Source organism: Gopherus evgoodei, chromosome 1, assembly GCF_007399415.2.
Source record: "Gopherus evgoodei ecotype Sinaloan lineage chromosome 1, rGopEvg1_v1.p, whole genome shotgun sequence".
Lineage (NCBI taxonomy): Eukaryota > Metazoa > Chordata > Testudines > Testudinidae > Gopherus > Gopherus evgoodei.
Window position 1 is genome coordinate 43,493,282 of NC_044322.1, and position 10,930 is coordinate 43,504,211.

At 46.8% G+C, this 10,930-nt stretch overlaps 1 protein-coding gene across 1 annotated transcript in view; it reads right to left on the reverse strand.

The window, feature by feature from the left end:
- Nucleotides 1–9,140, reverse strand: part of KATNAL1 (katanin catalytic subunit A1 like 1) — a 57,569-nt gene extending 48,429 nt beyond the window's left edge. Inside the window, exon 1 of the mRNA XM_030562880.1 lies at nucleotides 9,064–9,140. The gene's annotated coding sequence lies outside the window, so the exon portion shown is untranslated. The remainder of the gene's footprint in view (nucleotides 1–9,063) is intronic.
- Nucleotides 9,141–10,930: the final 1,790 nt, after the last annotated feature.

The window sequence follows — 10,930 nt, forward strand, 5'->3', positions numbered from 1 at the left end:
ACAGGGGTATTGTGAAGCACTCAGACAGGGTTTTGAATAGCGTGCAGTAAATAAGGCATGGGGTCACACAGTGAGCAATGAGGAAAACACAAAATACTGAATAGCTGCTCATTAAGTGAGCCCCATCCATCCTCTGCACTGAATGAGGCAGGAGTTCTGTGGAAAAAATAGTACGTGACAATCTAATTAAAGTCTGTATCATAATACATATGGACAAGGGAACAAATGATGGCTGCACAGGCAACCTTCATTCTGCCATTTCCTAGCTTTTTTATGCTTGACTTTGTAACATTAATAATGTTATTATGACATTGTACGTAAAAGAGAGAGAAAGCCAGCGGTCTACTCAACAATTCCTATGTTCCTAAAGGAACTACTAACTTTGAAATTGTTATCCAGGCACATCACCTCCATGTTAGCGCACACAACAAAATTCATGTGACAGGGTGGGGTCGAGGGGTTTGGAGTGTAGGAGGGGGCTCAGGGGTGGGGTAGAGAGTTGGGATGCAGGGGATGAGGGCTCTGAGGTGAGGCTGGGGATCTGGGGTGCAAGCTGCCCAGGGCTTCAACGAGGAGAGAGAACTCCCTACAGCTCTTTCTCTCCATAGCAGCAGCTGGGCTGAGGGGTGGCGTCTCTCCTCACCACGGCAGCTCCAGGGCTGGGGCCGCGGGTACAGGCACTGACTCCACAGATGCTCCGGAGCTGGAGCACCCATGGCCTCTCCACCCCCCGCCCCTCCTCACCTTCACCTCCTCCATGAGCGCACCATGTCTCCGCTTTTCTGCCTACCTCCCAGCACTTGCTGATGCAAAACAGTTGTTTTGTGGTGTAACAAGCTCCGAGAGGGAGCGGGGAGCAGCAGGAACTCAGCGCGCTCAGGGGAGGAGGCGGGGAAGAGGCGAGGCTGAGGTGGGGATTTGAGGAAGGGACTGGAATAGGGGCAGGGAGGGGGCAGATTTAGCACAGGGACTTTTGAGAAGGTGGTGGAAGGTGGGCAGGAGGGGGCGGGGCCGGGATGGAATCGGGCGGGGCCAGAGGGGAGTCAAGCACCCACCTGCACCAGCAGAAGTCAGTGCTTATGGCCCCAGGATAGGCGCCTCTCCCACAGCTGGGGCAAGTCCGGGGCTGGGGGAGAGTCGTGTCTCCCCTGGCTGCAGCAGGTCCAGGCCAGGCTGGATTGGGGCCGCGGGAGGGACCCTTCTCCCCTGGCCGTGGCAGGGTCGTGGCTGGGCTGGGTCGAATCCCCGGCTGGGAGAGAGAAATCCCCGGCTACATAGCTTAGAGGGAACTTGGAAGAATTTTTATTGACATAGCTATCACCCATCGACCTAGTACTATCTACACCAGGAGTTAGGTTGACTTAACTATGCATCTCAGGGGTGTGGATTTTTCACACTCCTGAGCAACACAGCTTGGTCAATTTAACTTTTTAGTGTAGACCAGGTCTCAGTCCATTGACCTGGACTGGGAGGCTCGCTACCATGAACTGTGTTGACATACCCTTTATATCTAAGCACAGGCTATTTCTCCAAGTCTGTTTTCTAATCTCTGCATTTTTCCATTAATCGTGCCTCAGCAATTGCTCTTGGCTGCTGTTTCATTGTTAAAATGCTCATATCATTTGGAAGGTTTTCCTTACAACTAATCTAAACTTGCCCTTCTTGAAATTAAGGCCACCAATTTAGTTATATATCTCTGATCAACTTGGAATATGTCTCTCCCTTCCTTTATCTATTATTTCAAGGCTTTCTATATAACCATCTTCTCTCTCACTTTCCTTTCAAAGTTGTAAACTCTTTAAAATATAAACATAATAGATATGTTAACAGAACCTGAATGAGTAGCATGAATTGTAATGGTAATTAAAATATCAGAGAAAAGCAACCAATCCAGTTTCATTTTCAGCCAGTCCGAGACCTGTTACAAGTCTGCAGGACTGTTCATATTGCATAGCCTTTTAATTTCATATTATATTTCTTCACAATACCAATAGCACAGGGTTTTTTTAAACACTGAAATCTTTCAGAACTGGTTATTCATCCAATATTTAATTATTTAATTATTCATAACATTTTCAATTAATCTTATCTGTGTGTAACAAATAGATTTCTTTCATTTCAGGTTCTACATCCTAGCACAATTGGCATTGATGTCTGTAATGAACATTGTCGCCTGCTCAGGAACTATGACTTACATCAGAGGCCATGTGTGTTATTGTAGATGCTATGGCCTAGTCTACACCTAAAATTTTAGATTCTCTCTACCCTAGAAACTCTTCGGCACTGCAGCAGCACTACTGTAGTGCTCTAGCTTAGGCTACGTCTACGCTGCGCACTTACAACAGTGTGGCTGTGATGTTGCAGCTGCGCCGTTGTAAGGTGCGCTGTGTGGCTGCTTTTTATTGCCAGTAGAGAGCTCTTCCAGTGACAAAATAAAACTACCTGCAACGAGGGGCAGTAACTTCATCGCTGAAAATGCAGCTCCCCGCAATGAAACGCTGTCCACACCAGTGCTTTTTGTGTTTTTTCACATCCCTAAGTGACAAAAGTTTTAGCGACAAAGTGTCAGTGTAGACAAAGCCTTAGACAGAAAGGGTTTTTCCATTACTGTAGTAAACACACCTCTCCAAGAGGTGGTAGCTAGGTTAACATAAAATTCTTCTGTTGACCTAGCGGTGTCTACACCAGGGCTTAAGTCAGATTAATCACAATTGCACTGGGAGTGACATTTTTCACAACAATGTAGTTAAGCTGACCTAACTTTGTAATGTAGACCAGCTCTAAGGTCGATGCAGCTACGTCATTCAGGGGTCTGAAAAATTCATATCTCTGAGAGACATAGTTAAGCCAACCTGAGCCCAGGTGTAGACACCACTAAGTCGACCGAAGAATTCTTCCATCAACCTAACTACCACCTCTCGATGTGGTAGATTTATTATAGACAGAAAAATCCTTTCCATCATTGTAGGAAATGTCTACACTATAGCACGGTAGGTGCAATTGTGCTGCCCTGAGATCTGGTCTACACCTAAAAATTAGGTCATCCCGGCTGCACAGCTCACACCCTGTGTGACAGCGTCAGGTTGACCGAACCCACACCGTAGACCCAGTTAGGTTGACAGAAGAATTCTTCCATCAACCTAGCTACCACCTCTCAAAGAGGTGGATTAATTACATCAGTAGAAAAACCCCTTCAGTCAACACTGGAAGTACCTACACTAATGTGCTAGTTGTGCCGTTATAATTTAGACATACTCTTAGTCTTAACTAAAGCCCATCAGATAAACTGAAGGATGGATGCAAAGAGCATTGGTCAGTCTCAGTAGGGAAAAACAAAAATACACACACACACAAACCCCACTTTCCTCCATTAGCTTTGTTTTCACTAAGTTCCCAAACTTCCATGCAAGTCTTTCTATAGACTTCCATGGGAGTTGACGATGCTTATCACCTTGCAGACTCCCATGACCCTACTTCAAGAGGGCACTTAAACACAGGCTTAATTTTAAGCATGTGGTTACATTTCAATTGACTTCAGGATCTGACCATGTACTCAATTGTGATCCTCAACAGGGATGCCTTCCTCACTCCAGGCCTAAAAGTATACAAGAGAAGTGCAAAAAATTAGGCAACAAGTTGTTTTTTCCCTGCATTTCAGTCTTCAGACTGTACTGAAGTGAAATTTTGAAATGTTACAAGTATATTTGGAGAGGGGACACCAGATACTAGGCCTGTAGCATTGACATTTGCCTCTCAAAAGAGATTTGTTTCAATTCTTTTGAGGACAAATTTGAATTGCCTGACTTGCAAACAAAAACAGAATCTTAAAAAAATTTCAGAAGTTAATGGTAGTCAAAACTAAAGAAGGCGGCACTAAGCAGTTGATCAATGTTATAATTAGAGAGTGTGCTATTTCTGAATAGAAAAAATAAAATTCTTAAGAATTAACTTAACACATTAATGCCGGTTGTACTAGGGTTTTCTGAAGTACCTGACAAGGAGGAATTACAGATTGCTATGTTATTTCTTGATGGGACGGCCAGTTTTAGTCCCTCCTTCAAATCTCCAAGTTGTTTCCAGTACAACCTTCAATAAAGGATTTTCACTGACTATAAGCTAAATCAAGCAGACGCTTAAGCCCATTAGTAACTTAAGGCACGAGTGGTTCCCCCTAAGTTAATGTTAAGTTACTCACATATTGTTCGTAAAGCAGGGCCACAAAGATCGGAATATACACTACTACTTTAATTTAGGCCTCAGAACTTTTCCCCATTTAAACTATACTTCTCTAAGAATCAAACTAATTGTCTTATGATTATAAACAAGCTAAAGATATTTATCTACTCAGATAACAATGGTTTAGACCAGCGGTTCTCAGACTGTGGGTCAGGACCCCAAAGTGGGTCACAATCCCGTTTAAATGGAGTTGCCAGGATTGGCTTAGACTTGCTGGGCCCCAGGCCAAAGTCCAAGGGCTTCAGCCCTGGACAGCAGGGCTCAGGTTGGAGGCCCCTTCCCTCAGGCTGAAGCCCTTGGGCTTTGGCTTTAGCCTCCACTCCCATCCAAGGTTGGTGGGGCTGGGGCTTGGGCCCCCCACCTGGGGCGGCAGGACTAGGGCAGGCTCAGGCTTCGATCCCCCTCATCACCCAGGGTCATGTAATAATTGTTGTTGTTAGAAGGGGGTCACACTGTGTTAGGATATAGATATTCAGGCCTGTCTGCAAAGGCCTATACTTTAAGAATTTAGGTGTATTCTTATCACTTAGCTAGTTATAGAGGTATAAAAGAAAGAATCAAAATCACTATCTGTGTAATGGCCTCTTACTGTGACAGGCTAAGGCCCTCAGCTAAGATGTAGTTAGGCAGCCATAAGCTAGGAAGTGTATGGTCACATCCTCACATTCCAAACTAGTCACATTGAAATTAAGGTGCTATTGGGCTATTAGGAACACAATCCTGTCCTGATATTCCTATCACCTCCAGAGAAAGAGCCTAGAAGATGTAAAAGGAAACATAGTTTGATCGCATCCTGTCTAGCAAGAACTCACTTATCAATAGACACAGCTGGAGAACCCTTATGTCTATATAGATGTAGTTGTGAAATCCTCACTTCTGTATTGTTTTGTATGTTTATTTGCATGGTCTCTGTCTGGTTCTGTAATTGTTTCTGTCTACTGCATAATTAATTTTGTTGCGTGCAAACCAATTAAGGTAGTGTGGTATAATTGGTTAAATAACCATGTTACAATATGATAGGATTGGTTAGTTAAATTTCAGTAAAATGATTGGTTAAGGAATAGCTAAGCAAAACTCAGGTTTTACTATATAGTCTGAAGTCAATCAGGAATTGGGGGGGGAGAATGGGAACAGGGACTGCAGATGGGGGAAATGGGATCATGTTTTGCTAAAGAGTGGACAGGGACAGACGCAAGGCTCTGTGGTGTCAGAGCTGGGAAGGGGGACACTAAGGAAGGAAACTGGAATCATACTTGCTGGAAGTTCACCCCAATGAACATCGAATTGTTTGCACCTTTGAACTTCGGGTATTGTTGCTCTCTGTTCATGCAAGAAGGACCAGGGAAGTGAGAGGGTGAAGGAATAAGCCCCCTAACACACTGCAATTAAGTTTGAGAATTCTTGGTTTAGACAAGTAGACACCAGAGACAAGTTCTCTGTTATTGGTGGGGCAAGCTTCAAGTCTTAGGATATTTCCATTTTTTAAAAGGTGATTCTTTTGAGGGACAATTAGTTATGTTGAAGACGACCTCATATTTGTATAATCAAATTGACCTGCGTATACAAGACCTATTATTGATCCACCTTGCCCTAACTTCTGTCCACTTGTCTTCCCAGCCTTAGATTGTGCATTCCTTGGAGTACCTGACATTCCTTCTTGAATGTTTGGAAAAGGCATGTATTGTTTGCACTACTATAAACAAATATTACTTTAAATAATAAGAAGCAATGCAACATCATTGATTGAAAATATAAATTTATGGGGATGAGAAAAGATTAAACAGATACACTGGGATTCAAATTTAAGAAATATTCTAAGTAATTTCAGTCTATCTCAGAAACTTCAGTAAATGTGTATCTTATTTTTATCTTCTGAATAAATTCTGTTTCTTATTACAAGATGTATATTTTTGAAATGATAAACAATTGTTAATAATGGATGGATCTAAATTGAAATGTTTATCCCACAGCATGAAAAGTAAAATAAGTTAGTGCTCAGAGATTAAAATGTAAATTGTACATCCAGGGTCAAAGTCTTTTTTGCCATACTCATTTAAGTATTTCAATTGACTTCAATGGGACTATGGGTATGAGTAAAGGAAGCTGCATTTGGTTCCCAGTCTTAGAAAGCCTGACTTGAATATGCCTAGCATACATATTTTCTAGCAGCTGATTATAAATATGTAGCTTTACTGATGATAAATGTTCCAGGTAGAATGAGTCTGTGCTGTGACTGTATATAAACATCAAGTAGCATGAATCCTAACACTTCATTTGCTTTCAGTGGAACATTGATTACCAAGAGCAGTATAGCTGAGAAGATATATAGGCAAAAGATACCAGCCTTTACCCCCTTTTCATTTACTTTTCTGCCTTTATTCATGCTGTCCATTACACTGTTCTGGTCTACCAAGGCACTACCCTCGCCTTATTTAAGTTGTGCTTAAAAAAATCTCACTTTTCTTGCAATGACTACAATAAATGAGTCAGTTACTTTCACTGGTTTTAATGTGACCTGTTTTATTTTCCCATTAAAAAAAGAAAAACATGAAGATGTGTACATCTTATAGCAAATAGCTACATTATGCTATTGCTCTAACCCCGTCCCTACTGCTGTAATCCTTACTGATAGTGTTACGTCTAAGGCTATGTCTACACCATAGACAGTGGGTATAAGAGGCCTTCCCTGGCACAACTGCAGCCGAAGGAGCTGTTTGCCGGTTTTTACTTATGTGCCATGTAGGTTCCGGGGTAACTGAGGAGGCAGTATCTGCTATTCAGCTTCCTGGGTTCTTCAGTAATTTCCCTGGACTCCAGAGAGATTACTGATGAACCCACGAAGCTGAGTAGCATATACCAACTCCTCAGCCGCCCTGGAACCTGCATGGCGTATATAAGAAGTTCCCCATTCTTCCACTAGGTGACACTACCTATACCGATGGGAGGGGTTCTCCCCAACATAGGTAATCCACCTCCCCAAGAAGCAATAGCTAGGTCAACAGAAGAATTCTTCTGTCAACCTAGTCCTGTCTACACAGGACTTAACTACATTGCTCTGGGGTGTGACAACATAAGCAACATAACTGGGTCAATCTAAGTTTCCAGTGTAGACCAGTGCCAACTCTTCTGGGTAGGGACAGCATTTTTCCTCTTCTCTGAAGGATGTATCACACATTTGAGTACTATAAAATAAGTTGAAAATATATAACATTTCCCAGCTGAGCAGCATACTAAATGTATTCACTGTATTTACAGCAAGAGAACAATTTTTCAAACGTAATTAAATTATAAATGTTTACAATTTGTAAATATCTTAGGAATGGTTGGGAAAGAAATCCCTAGAGTCCTAAATCACCAACCAATCCTTCCTCTTGGACACATTAGAAACCACTTGCAGGTGTTCAAGTAACATCTCAATGCATCTGCTACAACTGGAATAAAATGCACAACATAGGGTGCGTCTAGGATTGGAAATGTTTTTTCCTTCCCCCTAGAAACAAATGTCCATCACTTTAAAATAGAGGACACAAGCCAGTGAAAAATATACTGTAAGGAAAAATCCTGCACTAGTCCCTACAGGACAAAGCACGACCTAACATTTTGTTTCATCTCCAGTTACTATATTGAACATAGACTTTTATATGTTAAATTTCTTTGGAGCAGGAACTTTGTTTTCTGCTTTTTCTAAAGGAATAAGCTGCAGAACACACTAAATCTGCAACCTTGGGAGAGCAGTCTGTACAATCAGGATGGAAGAGCTGAGCATTACAAAGACAAAAGGAACTATGAAAAAGTAAAACTGGCTGCGTCCATGTGTAGAGCAGCTAATGCAACAGGGTCAGGATTTGAGAGGTGCATTAGAAATGCACAACAGACAATAAATCATTTTTTCAGAGTAGCAGCCATGTTAGTCTGTATCTGCAAAAGGAACAGGAGTACTTGTGGCACCTTAGAGACTAACAAACTTATTTGAGCATAAGCTTTCACCAGCTACAGCGCACTTCACCTAATGCATAAACTGGAACATACAGCAAGAAGATATTTATACATACAGTGAACATGAAAAGGTGGAGGTAGCCATGCCAACTGAGATGAGCTATCATCAGCAGGAGAAAAAAATCTTTTGACGTGATAATCGAGATGACCCATAGAAGGTGTGAGGATACTTAACATGGAGAAATATAATCTATCTCCCCACCCCCTTACACACCCACTTCTCCATCCTCCTTATACACCATTACCCCCCCCAGCTGCTCCCCCGCGCACAACTCCCCCCTCCCCTCAGCCACAGGGAGGGGAGCGGCTGCCCAGCCCCCTGCCCGGCTCTGGGCGCTGCTTTGTCCGCTCGCAGAGCCTCGCCCCAGATGCTGCGGCCCCACAATCCCCGGACGGACGGTGAGGTGGGGGAGCAGCATCGGCACCGTTACACGGGCCCAGTCTGCTGCAGCGGCCCCAAGCTGGGGCCCAGCCTGCGCTGCCCGAGGCCCCGGTGCCGCACCCACCTCCGGGCCACAAATCACCCCCAGCCCCCCAAAGGCTCAGATGTCGGGGCAAAGCCAAGCTGTGCCCCCACCCGGCTACACGCAGCGCGCTGGGATTTGTAGTCCGGTCCCGCCCGCGCCTCTGCTGCCCATCACAGAACGCGTGAACCTCAGAACTACATCGCCCATCCTGCTTCGCGGCAGAGGCTTCCCCACCCCGCGGCCGGCAGGATAGAGGAACGTTCAGTCGCCAACGCTGCTCGCGCCACGGACCCGGTTGGGGTTTGTTTTGCGTCCCCTCCCCAGCAGCCGCGATGGGCGCCACCTAGTCAGCCCCTGCCCTTACCTGATGGAGTCACCTCCGCCGCTGACGCTGGGTGCGTGCCCGCGGGCGGGGGGCGCAGCCCGCAGACTCCGCTAGCCCGTGGCGTGCGCGCTGCGGCGGCGACGGCGGCTCGTTGCCATGGCGCTGAAGGGCGACGCCCGGCCATAGTGCCTAGGTATCCCGCTGCTCCGCCCCGCCCCCGCCCAGAGAGAGGCTGGGGGCGGGCTGGTCTCCCGTGAGGGGTGTGTGGAACCCAGACCCCTTCCCCTTCCTCACCACACCTGGAGAGAGGCCCTCAGGACCCCCCCCCCCTCGGCCTGCCACAGCCGGGGGGCAGCGTTATCCGCCCCCACAGACCGAACCCCTACTTCCGCCTGCCACACCTGGGGGGGCAGCGTTATCTGCCCCCACATATCCACCCACCTCGGCCTGCCACAGCCGGGGGGCAGCGTTATCCACCCTTACAGATCCCCCCTACTTCCGCCTGCCACAGCCGGGGGGCAGCATTATACGCCCCCACAGACCGAACCCCTACTGATCCCCCCTACTTCCGCCTGCCACAGCCGGGGGGGCAGCGTTATCTGCCCCCACAGACCCCCCCCCACCTCGGCCTGCCACAGCTGGGGGGCAATGTTATCCACCCCTACAGATCCCCCCTACTTCCACCTGCCACACCTGGGGGGCAGCGTTATCCGCCCCTACAGATCCCCCCTACTTCCGCCTGCCACAGCCGGAGGGCAGCGTTATCTGCCCCCACAGACCCCCCCCACCTCAGCCTGCCACACCAGGGGGGCAATGTTATCTGCCCCCACAGATCCCCCCTACTTCCACCTGCAACAGCCGGGGAGCAGCGTATCTGCCCCCGGAGACCCCCCCCACCTACCCCTGCCTGCCACACCTGGGGGGCAGCGTTATCCACTCCCACAGACCCCCCCCCACTTACCTCCGCCCACCACACCTGGGGGGCAGCGTTATGCGTATTATCTGCCCCCACAGACCTCCCCCACAGTCCTTCCACATACCCACACACTGCCTGTCCCAAACATCCACACACTGCCTGCCCCCTCACAGCCTGCATGTGCCTGTCCTCCCCAACACTCACACTCTGCCTGACCTCTGTCCTCCCATGTACCCACAGGCTGCCTGTCCAGTCCATCCCCCCACAGCCCGCTTGTCCCCTGTCCTCCCACATACCCACGTGGTGCCTGTCCTCCCACAGCCCACTTGTCCCCCATCCTCCCATATACCCACATGGTGTCTGCCCCTGCATATTGCACTTGTCCTCCCACATACCCATATGCTGTTTGTGAGTCTGTGAGGTAGAAGCTGGCACTCACCCACCAAACTTCCAACAGATGGGAATGATTTTTAATCTTGCCGAGCTGGGCTGAAATCAAATTGATGATGCACAGGGGAAAGGCTCTATGGCAGTGGATCTCAAACTTTTTTACTGGAGACCCCTTTCACATCGCAAACCTCTGAGTGCAACCCCATAATAAGTTAAACACACTGTTTAATATATTTAACACCATTATAAATGCTGGAGGCAAGCTAGGTTTGGGGTGGAGGTTGACAGCTTGCGACCCCCCATGTAATGACCTCGCGACCCTCTGAGGGGTCCTGACCCCCAGTTTGAGAGCCCCAGCTCTGGCTCGTTGGCAATGCCTTCACACATCCAGTCTCCAATAAGTAAGGCTAAGATTATGTGACTTCTGTGACCTCTGTGACATCTGATGCTTCAGCCATAGGCTGTGCATATCATAGGTTGCGGGAGGCTAAGGCTAAGTCTACACTACAGCATAAAATCAAAATAACTAAAACCGGTTTTATTAAACCGATATTATAAAATCGATTTTATGCGTCCACACTAGGGCACATTATTTCGGTG